Raw genomic sequence first — 22,619 nt, forward strand, 5'->3', positions numbered from 1 at the left:
AATCTGGGTTAAAACTATAAGAAAACTGATTCTTCTTCTTTTTTTAATTTATAATTTTTGCTGCTCTGGGTCTTAGTTGCATTCATGAGGGATTTTTAGTCGCTGCACACAAGCTCTTAGTTGCAGCATATGGGTCTAGTGTCCTGATCAGGGATCGAACCCCGGCCCCTTGTGTTGGGAGTATGGAGTCTTTGCCTTCGGACCACCAGGGAAGCCGCCAAAACTAATTCTTTTGGATCTTTCAGAGCATTCCGTCCAATAGAACATTTTGTGATGATGAACAAGTCCTGTGGTTTCTAGTGTTCAATATGGTAGCAAGTCGCCACATGTGACTATGGTGTGCTTGATTTGTGGCTAGTGTGACAGAGGAATTTAAATTAATAAAAAGTAATTTAAACAGCACAGCCTCATGCTCTTATATAGACTAATGTTCGTTTTTCATTTTGTTCGGCTGATTACCACACACTTGGCAGTTTGCACATACTTGCTTATTAGCTCACAGTTCTTTAGGTCAGAAATACAGGCTATTTTGGCTGGTTTCTCTGCTTAGAGTCTCAAAAGACTGAAATCAAGGTGTTGGCTTGGCTGGGCTCCTGTCTAGAGGCTTGGGAAGAATCTGCTTCCAGGCTCACTTCAAGTTATTGACAGCCTTCAGTTCCTTGTTGCTGTAGGACTAAGGTCCTTGTTTATTTGCTGGCTGTTGGCCAGGGGTCACTTTCAGCAGATAGTGGCCAATCTCTGGTCCTCCCTTCCATCTGAAAGCCAGCAATGGCTTAAGCAAATCTGTGTGGTTCTTTCAGTCTCTCTGAATTTCCCTGCTAATACCAGCCTGAGCAAATATTCTGCTTTCAAAGTTCTCTCAATTGGGTCAGGCTTACCCCAATACTCTCTGTATTTAAAATCTAACTGATTAGGGGCTTTGCACCTGCAAAAAATCCCTTCACAATGGTAGTCAGATAGGTGTGTGATTGAATAACCAGAAAAGGACTCTCAGGAGGTCGTCTTCCAAATTCTGCCTACCACAGCCCCTTAAGATTTCTAGCCCCTTTGGTCTTCTGAACAGCATCATGTTGGTTGGCAAGAAAAAGTGCCTTATGAAAGCCAAGAAGAAAGTGGTTGCCCCATTTTCTAAGAATATTGGTATGATGTGAAAACACCAGCTATTCTGGGAAAACACTGGTCATGAGAACTCAAGGAACCAAAATTGAACCTGATTACCACACACTTGTATTTCTGAAGTGAATCTCGCTGATTTGCAGAATGATGAAGTTGCCTTTAGAAAATTCAATCTAATTACGGAGGATGTTCAAGGCAAAAACTACCTGACTAGTTTCCATGGGATAGATCTACCTGTGACAAAACGTGCTCCATGGTCAAAACAATGGTAGACCATGACTGAAGCTCACCTTGTTGTCAAGACTACCAATTGTTATTTGCCTCATCTGTCCTGTGTGGGCTTTACTAAGAAACACAGTAATCACATTCGGAAGACCTCTCATGTCCAGCACCAGCAGGTATGCCAGATTCACATGGAGATGACGATAATCATGGCCTGACGGGTGCAGACAAGTGACTTCAAAGAAGTGGTCTGTAAATTGATTCCAGACAGCATTGGAAAAGACATAGAAAAGGCTTGCCAATCTATCTGCTTTACGATGCCTTTGTTAGAAAAGTAAAAATGCTGAAGAAGTCCAAGTTTGAATTGGGAAAACTCATGGAACTACATGGTGAAGTTAGTAGTTCTGGAAACCTGCTGGGGATGAGACAGGTGCTTAAGTTAAACAAACTGATGGATATGAGTCCCCAGTCCAAGAATCTGTTTAAAATGCAGGCCTTTTGAATGGTGACAAAAGGTCTTATTTGTGGCCAAAAAAAAAAGAAAAAGATTTCCAGAGATGATTTTGACTCAGCTTGGTTTTTGTAGTTTGCACTAACTTTAAACCCAACTCCCAAGTGAAATATGACCTCACAGTACATAGAGTAACTTCATTGCTTTGGTTTTGAATTCTTTCCTGTTCTCAAGAATCACATTGAAAATGTAGAAACCTAAGAGTTCATGGGTGTGGGTTGTAGGTGGGGCAGTGTAAGAGAATGTATTCCTATATCTACAAAGACTTTAACTTTCCACACTCTCTGGTTAAGATTAGGTTATATATAGATGAGATGGGCTGGCTGTGGAGCTGGAGGATGGACAGCCACTTGAGAAGACTTGGCTGGGGGCTACCAAAGGACAACATAATTCACCTCTCTCAAAGTTACCTACCACTTTATTGTTTGTAGGTTGCTGCTCCATGCCTTAGCATATTTTGAGAGCTGCTAAAGTCAACAACCCCCTCCTTGATCTGTTAAAAAGAGAGATCCCTCAAATCCTTTTGAAGTGATAAAGTGAAGTTGCTCAGTTGTGCCCGACTCTTTGTGACCCCATGGATAGTAGCCTGCACCAAGCTCCTCCATCCATAGGATTTTCAAGGCAAGAGTACTGGAGTGGGTTGCCATTTCCTTCTCCAGGGAATCTCCCCAACCCAGGGATCGAACCCAGGTCTCTCACATTGTAGACAGATGCTTTACTGTCTGAGCCACCAGGGAAGTCCGAAGTGATATCAGTCTGTATTAATGGAAGCATTATGTTCTGAACCAGAAAAAAAATATTTCCAGTGACTTGGCACTAGTCTTGCCTGAACATATTTCAACTGCTTTTAGTTTGGGATACCACATGTTGAAAAAGAGACAAATTAGAGAAAATGTAGAGAGCGGCAACCAATATGATAAAATGTCTAGTTGAAGGTTCATGGCATGGCGCAGGGGATTGGTAATGGGATATAAATCCTCTCTCGTCAGCACGTCATTTTTAGCAGTGTCTATCTAATGGCTGTCATCACTGCTTAGATTCAGAGACCCGCTGGGGAGGAACTGATGGTTGGGGTATATTCAGAATGTTGTAGTTCATATTCCAAACAGCATAATCATCAAAGCTTTTTTTATCTTTGCAAAGAAGAAGTGAAGGGTTAAACCCAGAGACTAAATCAGGTATTCACTTTGACCAGTTGGTTCCAAGTTTGGCTGGATGCATGCTAATTACCCTGCCTAATGGACTTTGCAATATTTGAATTAGGAGTGCAGGAAATTCTCTTTCTCAAGTTTAAATAAATATCCACAGTGGTTGAACTAGTTCCAAGAAGTTTGCAATTGGCTTCAAGTTTAAGTTAAAACAATTAGAATGCCAATTTATTTAACTACAGTGAAAAATTCAATGACAATCTAAATGACCATGCTTGAGTTGATGAGACCTGTGCATTCAGTCCCTAAAGGAAGATCTCCAGTGGAAGCCAAAGCATGATCTGGACATTGCTCTGTGCTGGCACAGTGTTCTTTAAATGATTCCAAAATAGCTGGATGTGTTCATCTACAGTTTTTGATCGAGTCTGGATGACTGGCCAGGTTGCTTGGTGGAATGAGGATGAAGCCTAGGATTCATGAGGTCTCTGTTTTAGTCTGTCATGTAGAGTAAATCTGTTAGTAATTCACTAGGTGATGCTTGGTAAATAGGTAAAATAAAAACTGGTAAAAAACCGTCTCTAAGATCTTTTTCATATAAAATTATTTGATTTTATGAATATACTCTAAAGGCACCTATTATACCTACATAGGGAACTTTCCCATGGCTCAGACAGTAAAGAATCTGCCTGAAGTGCAGAAGATCCAGGTTCAATCCCTGGGTTGGGAAGATCCCCTGCAGAAGGAATGGCAAGCTCCTCCAGTATTCTTGCCTGGAGAATTCCATGGGCAGAAGGAGCCTGGCAGTCTAGAGTCCATGAGGCTGCAAAGAGTGGGACACAACTAAGCAACTTTCACTTCACTTTCGCATATACATAGATAATTAACTTAGTTCTATTTGCTAAAGACCTTAAGGCTTTTTCTAGATATCAGTCAATTCAATAAACAATTGTTCATGGATTCCTGTGTGCAAATTGTTGTGTTAGGCATGGAAGTAAGCATGCTGTCTTCCCACAAGGAATTTAAATGGCTAGTTAATAAGTGAATATTGTTATTGTGAATTAATGTAGATATTAATAGCTATGAATGATAGCATAAATATGATAGTATTATGTGAATACTGACTGATAACAATATAAGAAAGAATTAAATAAAGCCAGCAATAATAGGAGTGCAGATATCTGTGGGACAGGTTATGGAGTAGAGAAAAATATATTTCATTTGGGAAGATTAGAGAAGAATTCATAGACTATAATATTTAAGCCAGACTTTTGAGGATGGGTATGTTCTCTTGATGAAAGTGAAAGAGGAGAGTGAAAAAGTTGGCTTAAAGCTCAACATTCAGAAAACGAAGATCATGGCATCTGGTCCCATCACTTCATGGCAGATAGATGGGGAAACAGTGGAAACAGTGTCAGACTTTATTTTTCTGGGCTCCAAAATCACTACAGATGGTGACTGCAGCCATGAAATTAAAAGACGCTTACTCCTTGGAAGGAAAGTTATGACTAACCTAGATAGCATATTCAAAAGCAGAGATATTACTTTGCCAACAAAGGTCCGTCTAGTCAAGGCTATGGTTTTTCCAGTGGTCATGTATGGATGTGAGAGTTGGACTGTGAAGAAAGCTGAGCACCGAAGAATTGATGCTTTTGAACTGTGGTGTTGGAGAAGACTCTTGAGAGTCCCTTGGACTGCAAGGAAATCCAACCAGTCCCTTCTGAAGGAGATCAGCCCTGGGATTTCTTTGGAAGGAATGATGCTAAAGCTGAAACTCCAGTACATTGACCACCTCATGTGAAGAGTTGACTCATTGGAAAAGACTCTAATGCTGGGAGGGATTGGGGGCAGGAGGAGAAGGGGACAACAGAGGATGAGATGGTTGGATGGTATCACCGACTCGATGGACATGAGTTTGAGTGAACTCCGGGAGTTGGTGATGGACAGGGAGGCCTGGTGTGCTGCGATTCATGGGGTCGCAAAGAGCCAGACACGACTGAGCGACTGAACTGAACTGAACTGAACTGATGTTTATCATACCTGGAGAACCAGTGGTCAGAGTTGGCTATAATGGGATGGGAAATTCAGCTTGCCTGATAGGAGAGGAGGCTGTAGGAAGGAGCTAGTGATATAGTAGCTTCAGGGCTCTCAGTTGCATGAACCATTTCTGCTGTCTTCTATAGGGCTGCCACAACAGAATTCCACAGGTTGGTGGCTTAAACAACAGAAATTTGTTTTCTAGTAGTTCAGGCGGAGAAGGCGATGGCACCCCACTCCAGTACTCTTGCCTGGGAAATCCCATGGACGGAGGAGCCTGGTAGGCTGCAGTCCATGGGGCCATGAAGAGTCAGACATGACCAAGCAACTTCACTTTCACTTTTCATTTTCATACACTGGAGAAGGAAATGGCAACCCACTCCAGTGTTCTTGCCTGGAAAATCCCAGGGATCGGGGAGCCTGGTGGGATGCCATCTATGGGGTCACACAGAGTCAGACTGAAGTGACTTAGCAGCAGCAGCAGCAGTTCAGGAGGCTGGAAGTCCAAGATCAAGGTGCCAGCCTGGTCATGTCTTTGGAGGCCTCTCTCTTTGACCTGTGGATGGCCACTTTATGTCTGCGTCCTCTCATGGCCTTTTGTCTGTGTATGTGCATCCCTGGTGTGTCTCTCTTTTTTTGTAAGGACACCAGTTGTATTAGATCAAGGCCTCACCCTTTTGACCTCATTTGATCTTAATTACCCCCATAAACGTCCTATCTCCAAATACAGTGTCACTGGGGGTAGAGTTTCCTATGAATAGAGATGTTATACACAACAATTTATAACAATGTCTAAAGCTCTGAGAGGAGCCCTGGCCTTGAATCCACATGAATATATACGTATCTGAAAGGTGAGGATTTTCCTTTTTTTTTTTTTTTGGTATGCTTTAAGAGCAAACCTCTAGATAGCATAGGTTTCAGGGCTTTCCTTTCCCGGTGGCTCATATGGTAAAGAATCCTCCTGCAATGCAGGAGACCCAGATTTGACCCCTAGTTCAGGAAGACCCCCTGGAGAAGGGAATGGCTACCCACTCCAGTATTCTTGCCAGGAAAAGCCCATGGACAGAGGAGCCTGGCAGGCTATAGTCTATGGGTTTGCAAAAAGTTGGGCACGACTGAGCAACTAACACTAATACACTTTTAGGCACCTTAAAACCTGGGTCCTTCTGTCTGGGAGCAAGATACTCATTAGGTTCATTGTTCAGCAGAAGAGTAAGGGTGCTTTATGGGCAAACTGGGCACATGAGCGGCTCCCCCATCATCTGACATGGGGGATATGGGGGCTGATGTGAATCCCAAGTTCTGATGAAACTATGAATGCTTTTAGATTGAGGGATCAGTACATAGGAATTAAAGGTGTGAGTCCACATCATCCCAGTTTCCTGATCCTACACCAGTAGTGTCAAAAGGAACCAACACTAATGGAAATCCAAAGGAAGAAGACAGTGAAATAGCACCAAGGCATTTGGGTTGTGATACACTGTTATCAAAGCTGAAGAAAATTGTGGTCAGAGATGTTTGGAGATGAAGTAGGAGAACCATTCTGATTCTTCTCTTCCTGACACAACACAAATATAAGTTAGATTTGGGAGAAGATTTCTTGGCCTCAGAATCAGAACAGTTAATGTGAGTGAAGTACAAGGACTTTCTGGGAGGGGGCACATGTATTCTGTTTCTCTTTCTTCCTTGAAGGTCCTCCATTCTTCTTCCCATAACACTGTTTCTTGTCAGAATCACTTGCAGTACTTGTGAAAAAGGAAGATTCCTATGACTAATCCCAGGCTGAGAGGAATCAGAATCTTTGGTGAGTGGGGCCCAGAAATCTTCATTTTGAAAGTTCAGACTTGATTTTTTTTTTACTCTTTAGAGATTGGGGTTTATTGCCCTACATTCACATCATAGTAGGGTACAGTTCTTAATTTCAGTATTTCTATCATTAATATCTATTAATTATAATAAAACTACTATCCTTGGAGTGCTTATTATGAGCTCCATACTGTTGTAAGCTGGCTTCCCCAGTGGCTCAGCAGTAAAAGAACCTGCCTGCCATGCAAGAGCCACAGGAGACGTGGGTTCAATCCCTAGGTTAGGAAGATCCCCTGGAGAGGAAATGGCAGTGCACTCCAGTATTCTTGCCTGGAGAATCCCATGGACAGAGGAGCCTGCTGGGTTACAGTCAGTAGGGGTGCAGAGTCAGACACCACTGAAGCAATTTGGTACACAGGCATGCACTGTTCTAAGCCACATGCTCACCTGATTTTCACAGTAAACCTTCATGGTGATAATATTACTTCTATCTTGCACATGAGAAGTCAAGGCTCAGAAAAGTTAAATTTCTCAAGGCTGCATAAGCAGTTATTAGTCAAAAAAGTAAAGGAGAAGAGCATGCATGCCTGAGACTCTTGCTGGCTTGGATATTGCTGGTCTACAATAAACTGATATTCTGATGGGATGGAATTGCGAGGAAATTCCAGGCACCTGTGGCAGAAGAAGTAGATTATATGCACTTTTCTTGCCAATGCTAACATCCCTCTAGGGCACTTAAGAGGCTATGTGAGCTTGTTTGGTTGGCTAATGTTCACATTTTTGGTTTGATAAGAAATTTAGGCACTTTGGGAACAAGATATATAGTTTCGGAAATTATAAACCCAAACCTATTATATGACAATCTTATTTTATTTCAGTGTGCTTCCCTGGTGGCTCAGACAGGAAAGAATCTGCCTTCTATGTAGGAGGCCTGGGTTCAATCTCTGAGTTGGGAAGGTCCCCTGGAAGAGGACATGGCAACTCACTCTAGTATTCTTGCCTGGAGAATCCCCATGGACAGAGGAGCCTGGCAGGCTACAGTCCATGGGATCACAAAGAGTCAGACATGACTGAGCCACTAAGCACATTTTATTTCAGTAGTATATGAATCAATAAATACAATGTTTTCTTTTATAAAGCAAAACAAAACAACTCATAGTCAAAACACATTGGGAATATTGTGATACTCTATCCTTAAGTCCTCCACTTAAAATAATTTCCATTCAGTGGGCCAAACAACATAATAAAGTTTCTTGAGGCAACTCTTGCAATTATCATGTAAACTTATAACACAAGCAATGTGTGTATTCCTTCAGCAAATTTGTACTTCAGTTATACCAAAAGAAACAAAATAGTCATGTTTATTATATTTAGAGTGACTGGAAACCAATTATAACAAATGGCAAAGGAAAAGAGTCCAAGTCAATGTAACTCATTTTAACAAATGTAGTTCTCCCTAAATTAAGAGGTCAATTATTTCATGGATGTTTTATTTTGTAGATGATGAGAATACTTTTAAATATATTTATTGAAATATAGATTTCTGACTTCTGAATATTTTTTAAATTTGAAAATATTTCCAAATATGTTGAAAAATAAATAGAATTCACCTGCTATCCTTCCATTTATGTTTGGATTTTATAAAATAAGAAGCTAGAGACTTCCACCTTACACTTTCTCTGCCCAGGATTAAAAACTGGCTAGCTATTTGATATATATCATTCATCTTTCTTAGGTTTCTACTTTATGTGCATATGTATTTGATACCCTAAACTGGAATATTATTAAATGTTTTTATCTAGAATCAGTTTTAATTACTAAAACTATAGTATGGACATTTTCTAGGTCATTTCATGCAGGACTTTTTAGCTCTTTGATGACTGTATGTTGTTACCACTGAACCATTCCCTTATTAATTTTATTTTTTCCCTAATTTAATTTCCTCCTATCTTTGCTATTGTTATCATGTTTTTTCAATGAACAGCCTTACAAGGTATACACATTTCAAATTTCAATAGATATTGACAGCCAAATTACTTTCCACAAAATTTGTATATTTTTCCCACCTATTTGTATATTTGTATTTGTATAATTTTCCCATGTTTGCTGGAACTGGCTGTTTGCAATCTTTTTAATCACTGACAGTCTGCTGAGGACAAATTAAATTCTGTTTTACTTTGTAATAAAGAACTGGATGATTCTAACTATTTTGAAATATTTAATAGTTTTCTGTATATTTCTGAAAGGAACATGTATTGTAGGTCAAGAAGAAGAAAAATAGATGCTCAGATAGGATGAAAATAACTGCCTATTAAAAATAGTTAAAAATATTTAAACTCTTAAAATAACTGCCATCATATCTTTACTCCCAGATTATGAGCACCTTTATTTGCCAGTGTGGGTAATTAGTTCAAAATATTTCAAACCTTAACCTCAATTTTTCCTTCTTCTCTAAGGGAACTAGATAGAAGAGAATACTAATTCTACTTATTTGAGAAATTCAAGCTGTTTTGTTTTTACCATTTGCACTTTGTTTATTGGGAACAATCATTTTTATTGCCCTGTATTATAAATTGTATTCTAAATTTTAAAATCAACATGAAACACCAAAGACTATGATTTTGGATAGTTTCTGACTAGTGTTATTCGTTTGAGCTTTTTCACTTATGTTCTCATAAATTAAAACTATTTTCTTTTCTTTAGAATAAGTTATTGGATCTTGGTGGATAAGAAACTGAAATGAGATGCTTTTTACTCAATCAAACCAGAAAATTCCTTTGCAGGCTTAGTCACAAGACTCAGCACGGAAATAATACTCGTCTCACAATCAGGTTAGAAATGATAACTGAAACCATGGAATCCTTAAGGTAAGCTACCTGTGTAATCAGGGGAAATAGCTGAAAGCCTAATAGAAGGCTTTGTGTTGGAGGACAGTGATTGAAGTTCAAAAGGCTTAGCAGAGGTCAAGTTGGCAATGTCAGGTATTTCCCCAAGTTTACTTCATTCAATTAAGTTGGAACAATCTGCTCCTGTGAAAGAGTTAGTGGCTTTCCTTACACTGGGGGGTGGGGGGAGGGGCAGGCAAGGGATGTTTGGTTTCCCCTGTACCAGAAGCTATGTCTGGGATAAGTTTTAAAAAGAGGTTGAGTTGATTTTCATGAAGTCTCTGTGGGAAACTTATGTGCAGTACAATGACTGGAAGTCTTGTGGGTTTACTAGATACATTTAAAAGGGATGGAAGATGCAGTATTTATCCGCATGTATTAGCCAACAATACATGTATTAGCCAACAATCGCAACAATGATAGCAACTAAATTTGTTTCAAACTTACCTTGTTTCTAAATGTGATGACCATTTGTGCATCTGCCACATTAATTGAGCTGGTTTTCTTCCTGTTTAGTCTAAACTACTATTGATTGCTTTGACCCCTGCCCAGCTGAGGGACAAAATGCCCTGGATTGAGAGCTTTCTTAGGACTGCCTGTATTCTCAGCTCAAAGCGGCTTGAGTTGGATGGATTCTAGGGTAGAAAAGTGCCCCAAATTACTTCCTTAAAAAGTAAGTTTCACACACTTCTGATTTGGTCTTTTTTCTTGGTATGTGACGTTTTTTTTTTTTCCTTTTTGAAATGTACTGTCTTCTTTCTTAGAGTAATTATTTTACAAACATGAGTGAACTTTGTGGTGGAATAGAAATGGGACATACCCTGACTGCAGTGTATGATCAGATTACAAAGATAAATTGATACATGAGAGGTTCCGGAATACTGGGTAATTATGGCACATACCTCCAGGAAATTCACACACACACACACACACACACACACACACACACACACACAACTTTAACCTCCTGCATATGTATGTGTATGTGACTGTATAGATTTTGAGTCTAAGAAAGATTTAGGAGCTAGCACCTATTTTTAAGTTGAATAGCACTAAAAGTCATTATCAAGGTGTCTATTACAGTTTAAGACATATTTCTAAAAGCTATAATCCTAATAACTTTTCACGAGTCAGATAATGGGCAAAACAAATGTGAAGGTCCTGGGCAAAACATATCTATAAAGTCCCCAGGTGATTCTCAGAGTCCGCCAAGTTTTTGAAGCCTAAAAAATAGTCAGTCTAGAAAAATTAGTTAGTTTGTTCTAATCTGTTTGATGTTGAAGGAACTGTGCAGTTTTCTCAAGAACCATGAATGCGTGGTTTTGGTAATGAATATGAACACTATAGTAAGAATTGCCTTCTCAGAGCTTTCCGGTATAGTCCCCTGACTTGTGAGTTCCATTGTACAGGTAAAGAAATTGATATTGTTAGAATTAATTAATCATAAAGTTAATAACTGAAAAACCAGCATTCAGTCCCAAGCCTTCTGGCTACCTGTCCAGGGCTCACAGAACATTGATCCGAGTCAAAAATCTTTAGAAATCTTTTCCAGTAGGATCTCTAGTTTAGTGTTTTGTCTTTCTGTCATCCTCCAAACCTTTGAGGTCAGTGTTGTTTCAGTTGAGGTACATCTCTTGAGGTGCTAGAGGCCTAACTTTGTGTTGGATGGTGGGCTAAGCCTCAGAGCGATGAACTTTATTCTCCCTTCATTGGGTAGATGAGATTTACTTGGGAACCATTCAAAGTGACCAAATGTACTTTGTGGACTCTCAGTGTAGTAGCATTCAGAGAAAGTAATTTTCAGCTAACATTTTTGGGGAAGACTCCAGGAGAAGCAGTGGGATTTTATTTGACTCTTAAAGAGTGGGATTTGGAAAGTTCAGGAGAGGACATGACAGTTATGGGAGTAGCATGAACACAGGAGTGTCTGCATGTGAGTGTGTGTTTTGTAGTTGTTCAGTTGCTAAGTCTTGTCCACCTCTTTGTGACCCCATGGACTGTAGCCTGCCAGGCTCCTCTGTCCATGGGAATCTCCAGGCAAGAATACTGGAGTGGGTTGCCATGTCCTTCTCCAGGGGATCTTCCCAGATCAGAGATCAAACCTGCATCTCCCGCATGAGCAGGTGGATTCTTTACCACTGGCGTGTACATGCGCATGTGTGTATTTAATCAAACTCAGAAGACTGGTTCAGTTGAGGAGCAGCGAGGAAGAGGCCACAGGGTTCGGGAGATGGGGCCATGCGCCGTCCTTCACACAGGCCAGACTCCACAGACCAGTGAGGCACTAGAGTTAAAAAGTGCCTTTGGAGTCACTGACCTCTTCTGATAGGTGTTATTTATTATTCTCTCACATATGTGCTCTTGGCCCCCAGAAAATGCTTTAATCTAAAGCTCCAAAATCATCTGTCATTGTCCAGAATAGAATTAAGCGCAACAAATATGACCATCGCTCTGAGACACTCATGGGATTTGGGATGTCGAAAAGACACAAAAGCCTCAGCATAATAGGCAGAGAAGTGGCAGGTTCCTAGCACAGGACTAATTTTTCTCTGGCTGTTTAGTAACAGGTGGTATTTATCTAAGCAGACGGGCCTGGGCAGCTGGTTGATGGGTTTTTCCAGCTGGACATCTTCTCTCCATTTAGTCCAACCACACCTGCTTCAGACAGCAAACAAGAGCCTTTCTCATCTCCAGTGTCTATGTGTGGGGGGCTGGGTGTAGACAAACCATTCAGCTTCCAGTTGTAGTGTTTCATGATGTCCGAGGATCCCATCTGGCCTCCAACCAGAGAAAAAGAGGTTTTAGGTTTAGAGGTGGGCTTCCTCCCCCCTGCCCCAGGGAGTAGATTTGCCCTTTTGGGTTGCTTTCTTTCAAAAGAGAGATTTCATCATTGACCACTATCGTGTGATCAGATTTACCTCCCATTAAAACTTCCTTTCCTTAAAGCATGCACTGACATGACTGTGGCTGTCCCTTTGAGCTTTTATTATACTGCATTAAGGAATAGTAGAATAGTCTCATGAAAGATTAATCACTTCCTGTAAGCATCTTGTACCTGCAGACAGGCAATTACTGAAATATGTCTGAGAGAAAGCAAGGAAGGACGTTAAAATGTATTGGCCAGGTATTTTTTGGCAGCGTGACTACAAAACTTGCTTGGGTGCCAGCTTTTATGGAGCCAAAAAGGACTTCTGTGCTGAGTTAATGGATCATAGTTTGTTTTGTACATGAGTAGCAATGTTTTCTTTGTAATGATAGCCAGAACTTTGACACTGCACAGGTATTTCTCTTGAGGCTGTGCAAGTGTGTGTATTCTTATTTATTTCCCCATCTGAACTGAATGATAAATCAACCACGTGGACTAAGTGTAATCCTGGCAATTTAGAAAGCCCTGTATTCCTAGTGCTGGACCCTCCAGATTGTAGGTGCTCAATAAATATTTGGTAACTGACATCTCTATCTTACAGTTTTGTTCACAACAAGAGTGAGATTTTAGGGGATACTGGGGTCTTGAGAATCTCCCTAGCCAATATAGTGCTAGGTTCACCACTACCTTGACTCAGAACTTGCTGTTTACTGACTGTGCTCCAACCTCTGTTTTAGAGGCTGGAGATTAAGAAAAAGGACACGGTCTGTGCTTTGGAGAAGCTGGGAATTCTTGCCAAGGAAATAGTAATACAACAACATCCAGAACAAAAATATTTGTTGAGCACTTGTGTATTGTTGCAGAGAAGGCAATGGCACCCCACTCCAGTACCCTTGCCTGGAAAATCCCATGGACGGAGGAGCCTGGTAGGCTACAGTCCACGGGGTCGCTGAGGGTCGGACCCACGACTGAGCGACTTCACTTTCATGCATTGGAGAAGGAAATGGCAACCCACTCCAGTGTTCTTGCCTGGAGAATCCCAGGGACGGGGGAACCTTGTGGGCTGCCATCTATGGGGTCGCACAGAGTCGGACACGACTGAAGTGACTTAGCAGCAGTAGCAGCAGTGTGTATTGTTGACATGTAAGCCCTTTGTATAATATGTTTTCATTTAATCCAGATTTTTTTTTTTACTATTATTCTAGTTTTTTAGATGTGTAAACCAAGACACAGAGAATTACACCTTTCTGTAATTTATTCAAAGCTATTAAGTGGTAGAACTGGGACATGAATAAAAATATAAAACCAAGCATTGAATTTGTGGACTGCTCTAATGGGGTAAGGACCAGTGCAGAGAAGAGGCTCCCTCCACTCAGTACAATGGGGGGTTGGGGAAGTTTCAGGGACAGTTCATGTCCAAGCCTTTTCTTTGTTGCCTCCACTTTGTGGTTCTGGGATCTGGGCCATTTATTTCTCTCCAGATCTGACCCCAGTTTTTTCCAGGTCCTTCCATCTGGAGGGAGCATTGTGCTCAACTTTGTGACATCTATCCACTGATATCTTAGCAAGTTACTCAGCTTCCATCCACTCTAATTATGTCCTGCTGTAGTGGCAAGAAGGTGGACCCTGCAGTCAGGCACACTTAGATGAAATCTTGTATTTTCTATTTAGAAGCTGTGCAATGTTGGACAAGTTAACAGGATTAATCACACTTATTGCTTTGATCGGTTTAAAGGATTAATTGAGATAATACATGTAAAATATGGGCTTCCCCAGTGGCTCAGTGGTCAAGAAGGGTCATGAAGTTCCCCTGAAGAAGGAAATGGCACCCCACTCCAGTATTCTTGCCTGGAGAATCCCATGGACAGAGGAGCCTGGTGGGCTACAGTCCATGGGATCGCAAAGAGCTGGATACAGCTGGAGCAACTGAGCACATATGCACATGTAAAGTATCCATCATGTTGGAGCTGCTCAATAAAGGCTAATTTTATTTCTCTTGTCAGGCTATGCCTTTTGTTGGTCTGTTTCTCCCAGCACCTAGCATGGCTCCCCACAAATAGCAGATGATGAAAACATATTTGTTCATTTGATTTTATGGGAAAGGAGAAATAATTTATGTCAATATTATATTGTTAAATCATCAGATAGACAATATCTCCCTGGATTCCTTTTCTCTTTTCCCCATCTATCTCTACCTTCCTTACTTAGTTTATTTATTTATTTATTTTTTATAAGTTTTTATGTTTTTTTTTCTTTTTTTTTTTTAATTTTATTTTATTTTTAAACTTTACATAATTGTATTAGTTTTGCCAAATCCTAGTTGTCTTTCAGGTCTTGGCTTCAATATAAAGTCTCCAAAAAGGTTCCCCTGCTTAAGTGAGGCTTTCCTTCCCCCTCCTACTATAGTATCTTGGGCAATAGGAACTGTAGGTACCAGACAAACTTTGTTATTATTATTGATTTTTAATTATTTAAAAATTTATTTTTAATTGGAATATAGTTGCTTTACTAATTTTATGTTAGTTTCTGCTATACAGAAAAGTGCATTAGCTATACCTGTACATATATCCCCTCTTTTTTGGACTTCCTTCCCATTTAGGTAACCACAGAGCACTGAATATAGAGTTCCCTGTGCTATACACAGGGAACTCTATACAGTAGGTTCTCATTAGTTACCTATTTTATATGTAGTAGCATATATATATGTTGATCCCAATCTCCCAACTGTTATTTTATTATTGACGTGAAATCCATTCAACATAGCAGTAACCACTTTAATGTGTATAATTCAGTGGCATTCCATACCTTCCCAATGTTGTGCAACCACCACCTCTACTTCTAAACCATTTTTCATCACCTCAAAATAAAACTTTTTACTTGTTAAGCAATCATTGCTTATCTTATTCCCATCAGCCTTTGACAGCTACCAATCTTCTCATCTCTACATATTTACCTGTTCTGGATATTTCATACAAATGGGATTATACAGTATGTGACCTTTTGACCTTTTGTGGGGATACCTTTGACTTAATATAATACTTTTCAGGTTATAGCACCTATCATAAAAAGCTTCATCCCTTTTCAAGGCTGAGTAATATTCCATCTTGGGCTTCCCAGGTGGTGCTAGTGATAAAGAACTCACCTGCCAATGCAGGAGTTGCAAGAGATAAGAGTTTGACTCCTGGGTTGGGAAGATCCCCTGGAGGAGGGCATGGCAACCCACTCCAGTATTTTTCCTTGGGGAGTCCCATGAACAGGGGAGCCTGGTGGGCTACAGTCCATGGGGTCCTAAAGAGTTGGACATGGCTGAAGTGACTTGGCATGCAATATTCCATCTTAGGTACCTAATACATTTTATTTATTCATTATCCATTGGTGGATATATGGGTTACTGTGAACAGTGCTATTATGAACATTTGTGTACAAGTAGTTGCATGCTTGTTTTTAATTTTGGAAACATATACATGTGTGGAAATGTTGAGTCATATGGTAAATCTATGTTTAACTTTTTGAGCAACCATCAGCTTTATTATTTTCTAATTTCAACATGTTGCCCAAGTCCAACCTAAAGACAAGTCCAGGATCTGAAGTTAACTATAGTTAGAGAAAGCCCCAGTGGTGGCAGATCTTGAAAACACTGATTCAGGGAAAATAGATACCAAAGATTGTATATACATGCATGCTAAGTCATTTTAGTCATGTCAGACTCTTTGCGACCCTATGGACTGTAGACCTCCAGGCTCCTCTGTCCATGGGATTCTCCAGGCAAGAATACCGGAGTGGGCAGCCATGCCCTTGTCCAGCGGATTCTCCTGACCCAGGGATCAAACCTGCTTTTCTTACGTCTCCTGCATTGACAGGTGCAGTCTTTACCGTGGTGCCACCTGGGAAGCCCCAAATATGGTACACATAAATCTATTTTGTAAAAGTAGTTTTCCTTATGGGAAATAAAAACAATTCATAACAATCTGACTATAAAACATCCTAATAGGGGGGAGGAGTAACCAGTCTTAACCCAGCTCCCTAGAGTCCTCCCAACCCCTGGATTAACTCTGAGCAGCTGGACTGAGATTTCATCATTTATCTGGATTCTTCAGGTTGCAATTTAAAGAGTGTCAACCCAAGCCCAGTCTCTACAGCACAAAGAGCTGTCTTCTACAGAGAACTCAGATTCTGACTTACTGAACAGATACTGTGTGAAAGTCACTGAAGCAGGTGCAATTTGGGGAGGATTTTGATTGATTTTGTTGTCTGTTAATTCATTCAGTGAGAAAAAGTAATAATTTAAGTAAAATTATGATGTTAAGACATAAAAATTATTAATTGTGCCAGGAAACACATGATGATTCCACATGAATGCTATGGAGGTTAGTCATGGGAAGAAGCAAATACTTCACCTGAGAATTATCAGAGAGAGTTTTGATTAAAAAAAGGGGGGACTTGAACTGTTTTTAGGGATATGTTGTGTTTGTATCTGGGGCTTCCTGGGTGGTGCTAGTGGTAAAGAACCTGCCTGCCAATGCAAAAGATGTAAGAGATGGGAGTTTGATCCCTGGGTCAGGAAGATCCCCTGGAGGAAGACATGGCAATCCATTCCAGTATTCTTGCCTGGAGAATCCCATGGACAGGAGAGCCTGGTGGGCTGCAGTTCATAGTGTTGCAAATAGTTGGACATGACTGAAGCGACTTAACACGCATGCATGCAGGATTTGTATCTAGAGAGAAGAAAATGAAGGTCATCTCCAGATATGAGATGGTCTGAGGCAAGCTTCTGAGTTTGGCTGTGAGTTTGGTCCTGAGCAGGTTTATCCTGTCAACAAAACTGAAAGCAAACACAATCACTCCAGAACAAGTGATGGGAGACAGAGCTTCTGAGGAGGGGAATACACTTCCTTAAGAAAACAAAGTACTAAATCTGAGTTGGAATTTGTGGCCAAGTCAATCTGATGAGGGAGGTTTACTGCTTAGAAACCCCAAGTGAAGGAACTGAGTTTCTTGGAAATTGAGTGTCTCCTCTGATCTCAAAACTAGATGTGAAAGTGGTTCTGATTGATAATGGCCTTAAAACTTCTAGGTTCTCCTTATACAAGTCTCTGGAGTAATTCCAAATGCTACCCCCGTGGAAAGCTAGTCATCACTCTCTCCAGACTCAGGTATGAATCTCCCTTTGATAAATTGTCTGTCTAACCACAAAACCAGTAGATGCTTTTGTTCTATAATTGAGCTACATTCAGTTCGTGATTATTAGATATTCACTTTGTTTTTCTTGGGGGGCAGCCTGGAGAAATGAAAGCATACAAGTTGTGGACTGGAAATCACAGTAATTATATCCACTGTGAAAGGAATGATGTTTTCTCCCAAACTCTCTAACTGCTACCTAGAAAAGAAGCCACACACCTGGTGCTCTTAAATCATAATTTCTGTCATTGAAAAGGGTTTTGTTTTTTTCATCTGGTTAAAGCGCTTCTTGAGCCGTTCTGTTTTTATCTATGACTTTGCCTAGTTTCTCTGTAAGTTAAGAAAGTGTCTTAAGCAAGCTCTTGCTGTAACGGTGCAATCAGTCTAGTCCTAGGGTCGTAGAGACACTAGATGCTTCCTTGTATCCTAGAGACACATCACCTTGCAGCTAGTTAAAAAGTGATCATAGTTGATAACTGTATTTGACTTTTGTGGTTCCCTAGGAACATTTTCTATGATCTGCCTGGATAAAATCTGGATTCAGATTAGAGTCCCTTTATGGCATTATGTTTTACAGGAGCCTTGACATTAATCTCTTACTTACCTTCCTTGGTAACCTAAAAACAGCCCGCAGGCAAAGGAGAGAGCAATAGTCCAAATGGCAGAGAGGGTTGGGAAAATCCCACAAGCAGGGACTGACTGCTTGTTGCAGTGACAGCTGTGTTCTGTGACTTTCATTGTCTTCCCCACTGCAGTGTCATTTAAGAATACTTAAGGCTGCCAGCTGTGGACACTCAAAATCCTGAGGTTTAAACCAGGGCTCCCCTCACCAACTGTGAAACCTGGGATTGGCTACTCAATATGTCTAAACTTCAGTGTTCAAATCTGCAAAATGGGTATGGAAGTATTACTGACCTCTTAGGGTTTTCATTAGGATTAAACAAAATAATGTACATGGTGCATAGGGCAAAGTGCCCGGCACATTATAAGCTCTTAGTAGATGGTAGCTGTTGTTGGAGGTTTAGATTCACATCCTGTGGCCAGCTTATAAGTCTTAGCAACTTTTCTCCCATATTCCCATTTTAAATGTGAAGTTTCATTTTGCCAATATCTTTCATACTTTTAGTAAATATGTGCATTATTACTAAGTTTGGAGAGATTTACATTTCAAAAATGACTTATATAGAACATATGGGAATTTATAATAGAGCCTAGAAAATGTATGAAAATTGTATTTATATTGGCTAAATTAATACTTGAAGGAAAGAGAGGTTTTCTTTGGCACTGGGCTAACATTTTCTTTTTTCCCCCATTTTTATTGAGATGAAATTGTCATAACAGCACTGTATTAGTTTAGGGTGTAGAGCATGTATAAAATTTTCAATCATTACTTACTGATAGAATTTAGTTCAGTTCAGTCACTCAGTCATGTCCAACTCTTTGTGACCCCAAGAACTGCAGTACGCCAGGCTTCCCTGTCCATCACAAACTCCTGGAGCTTACTCAAACTCAAGTCCATTGAGTTAGTGATGCTATCCAATCATCTCATTCTGTCATTCCCTTTTCCTCCTGCCTTCAATCTTTCCCAGCATCAGGGTCTTTTTAAATGAGTCAGTTCTTCACATCAGGCCAAAGTATTGGAGTTTCAGCTTCAACATCAGTCCTTCCAATGACTATTCAGGACTGATTTCCTTTAGGATGGACTGGGGGGATCTCCTTGCAGTCCAAGGGACTCTCAAGAGTCTTCTCCAATACTACAGTTCAAAAGCATTAATTCCTCAATTTCTTTGGCAGTGCCTTTCTTTGGGATTGGAATGAAAACTGACCTTTTCTAGTCTTGTGTCCACTGCTGAGTTTTCCAAATTTACTGACATACTGAGTGAAGCACTTTCACAGCATCATCTTTTAGGATTTGAAATAGCTCAACTGGAATTCCATCACCTCTGCTAGCTTTGTTTGTAATGATGCTTTCTAAGGCCCACTTGACTTCATACTCCAGGATGTCTAGCTCTAGGTGAGTGATCACACCATCGTGGTTATTTGGGTCATGAAGATCTTTTTTGTATAGTTCTTCTGTGTATTCTTGCTACCTCTTCTTAATATCTTCTGCTTCTGTTAGGTCCATACCATTATAGAATTTAGGAACCTTATTTAAGTATTATCTGGATGGTTTTGAATTGTCGCCTACTTATTCACTCATTCATTTATTCATTCATTAAAGTGTTTAAAATCTACAGGTGTCAGTTTTCCAAACTTATCATTTAATAATTATTGGCCAAATATAATTTAATAATTAAATGACCAAATCTGGTAATGGATTAAGGCTTTTTGGCTGCCAGATGATCTTCCAAAGAAAAAGTGTTGAAAAATTAGGAGGAATAAACTAGGAGTGTGTGGATTTCATTTTAATTAACATATATTTTTATTCAAATGTTAAGGGAAAACTGGGACAATTTTTTTGAAGCCAGTTTTTTTAAAAGGTGAATATTTGGCTGAATACAAAGTGATATCAAAATAAAGTATTAATATTTACATTTTAATAATGTCACCAACTGCCAAAAGATTTTTTTCTTTTGAATAGTAATGAATGGTTATAGGTCTTTCTTTACCAAAATCTGCTTTCTTATGTCTTTACTATGTGATTAACAGACCTTGAGGAAAAAATTTCTAAGTGAAGCTGCATTGTTAAAATCCTGGGCTAGAACCTTGGAGATTTGGGTACCATATTTCCTGATAAAGACCGATGAAAATTTTCAGATATCAAGAACTAAAGAAATGGCATTTTAAGTTAAAGTCTGATTTTGAAACTTGATAATTTTGTTACTATAATGAATGCTGCTTTCAGATTTTTATTTTTCCTTTGGTAGGAAAAGTATTTTTAGTAAAGTTAAATTCTGGTTAACTTTCTTATCAATTGGCACACATTGGTACTTTTAATAATTCAGAATTGTACTTCTGAGTATTTTCTGAAAAGAGTAAATAAAATGTTTCATAATTGTCCAGACTTTGCATAATTCATAAAACCAACATTTTTTTGAGTTTTTGTGCAGAATATTCATCTTTGATGTATACACAGGAAACTTGTACTTCTCAGAGAATGAGAGAATTATTTCCCCCTCAGTTCGGTATATTTCATCTTAGTGAGCTACACTGAAACCAGATTTTCATCTGAAGAAGAAGCTGTTACAGAATTATTACAAGGAGAATAAATCCACCTTTATAATCAGATGGTATCCTAGTAAACAGTGTAAAATAGAATCATCTAGCCTAAGAGAAAAACAATGAGGTTGTTCCAGACAACAAAGAATTTAGCAAACATGGGAAAACTCTGAGTTAAAAAAGAACAAATCATCTCTTCGAGAATATTAAGGATATAAAATTATAAGAGGAAAAAGTACCCAGGAAAAAAGAGAAAATGAGAGCTTGGGGTCTTATCTGAGTTTTCAGTTCTTACTCCAGGCAGGGAAAATTTACCATGGCTACAGATCTTCCCTACGAAGATCACGCCTCATCTTTTTTTATGATCTCTGTTCCCCGCAGTCTCAGTTTACAACTTATAATAGCTTGGGCTGAAGGAGGAATTTGTTTCCTCTCAGCAACAGTTCCATCTCTTCCCAGAAGCCACCTCTCTGTGAGGGGATGACCAGTTAGCTGCAGCAAGTAAGGAAGAGTTTGAGGAGAGAAGAGATCAGAATGTTCACTTAGCATGAGCTTCAGAAGAAAGGGATTAGGTTGTCCCTTTGTATTCCATCCCCCTGGCATTCAAGCAGATGCACAGAAATCTCTCTATAAAATTGTCCCCTGGGGTCTGTGTCTTCAGGCAGTCTTACAATTAAGCCTGTCTTGTAATAAAAAGAACTTTTCCGACACTGCAGAAAATTGCAAATGCATGGCCACCTCTGATGGATGCTATTATTAAATCCTGACCTGTTGGGAATTCAACATGAGGTGAAATAAACACAGGAAGAGAAAATATCTCCCGGTGTAGCCTTTGGTGCAGATTCTATTCTTTCTTTTTTTAAAAAATTAACTAATCAATGTATTTGGCCTCATTGGGTGTTAGCTGTGGCATGTGGAATCTAGTTTCCAAATGAGGGATCAAACTCCAGCCTCTTGCATTGGAAGCACTAAGACTTATCCACTGGACCACCAGGGAAGTCCCCAGATTATTTTCTTAAGGAACATTTAATGATTAAAAAGTGTTAGTTACAGTGAAGTCAGATAGAGAAGGAAAAATATCCTATGACATCCCTTATATGTGAAATCTAAAAATAAATGATACAAATGAACTTAGTTACAAAACAGAAATAGACTCACAGACTTCAAGAACCAGCTTATGGTTGTCAGAGGGAAGGATGAGAAGGGATAGTTAGGGAGTTTGGGATGGGCATGTGTGTGTGTGCTCAGTAGCTTCAGTAGAGTCCAACTTTTTGCAACCCACTGGACTGTAGCCAGTCAGGGTCCTCTGTCCGTGGGATTCTCCAGGCAAGGATACTGAAATGGGTTGCTATGCCCTCCTCCAGGTGATCTTCCCAACCCAGGAATCAAACCCATGTCTCCTGCATCTCCTGCATTGCAGGAGGGTTCTTTACCGCTGAGCCACTGGGGAAGCCCTGGACATGTACACACTGCTATATTTAAAATGAATAACAAGGACCTACTGTGGAGTACATGGAACTCTGCTCAATGTTTTGTGGCAACCTGGATGGGAGGAGGTTTGGGGGAGAATGGATACATGTATATGTATGGCTGAGTCCCTTCACTGTTCACCTAAAACCATCACAAGATTGTTAATCAGCTATACCCCAATACAAAATAAAAAAAATTTTTTTAAGTGTTACAGTGAAGGACTC

General features: G+C 39.9%; 1 pseudogene; it reads left to right on the forward strand.

Moving 5' to 3' along the window:
• Positions 1-1,067: 1,067 nt before the first annotated feature.
• On the forward strand, positions 1,068-1,824 carry LOC109568231 (small ribosomal subunit protein eS1-like; annotated as a pseudogene).
• The last annotated feature ends 20,795 nt before the right edge of the window (positions 1,825-22,619 follow it).

Source organism: Bos indicus, chromosome 14 (assembly GCF_029378745.1).
Source record: "Bos indicus isolate NIAB-ARS_2022 breed Sahiwal x Tharparkar chromosome 14, NIAB-ARS_B.indTharparkar_mat_pri_1.0, whole genome shotgun sequence".
Lineage (NCBI taxonomy): Eukaryota > Metazoa > Chordata > Mammalia > Artiodactyla > Bovidae > Bos > Bos indicus.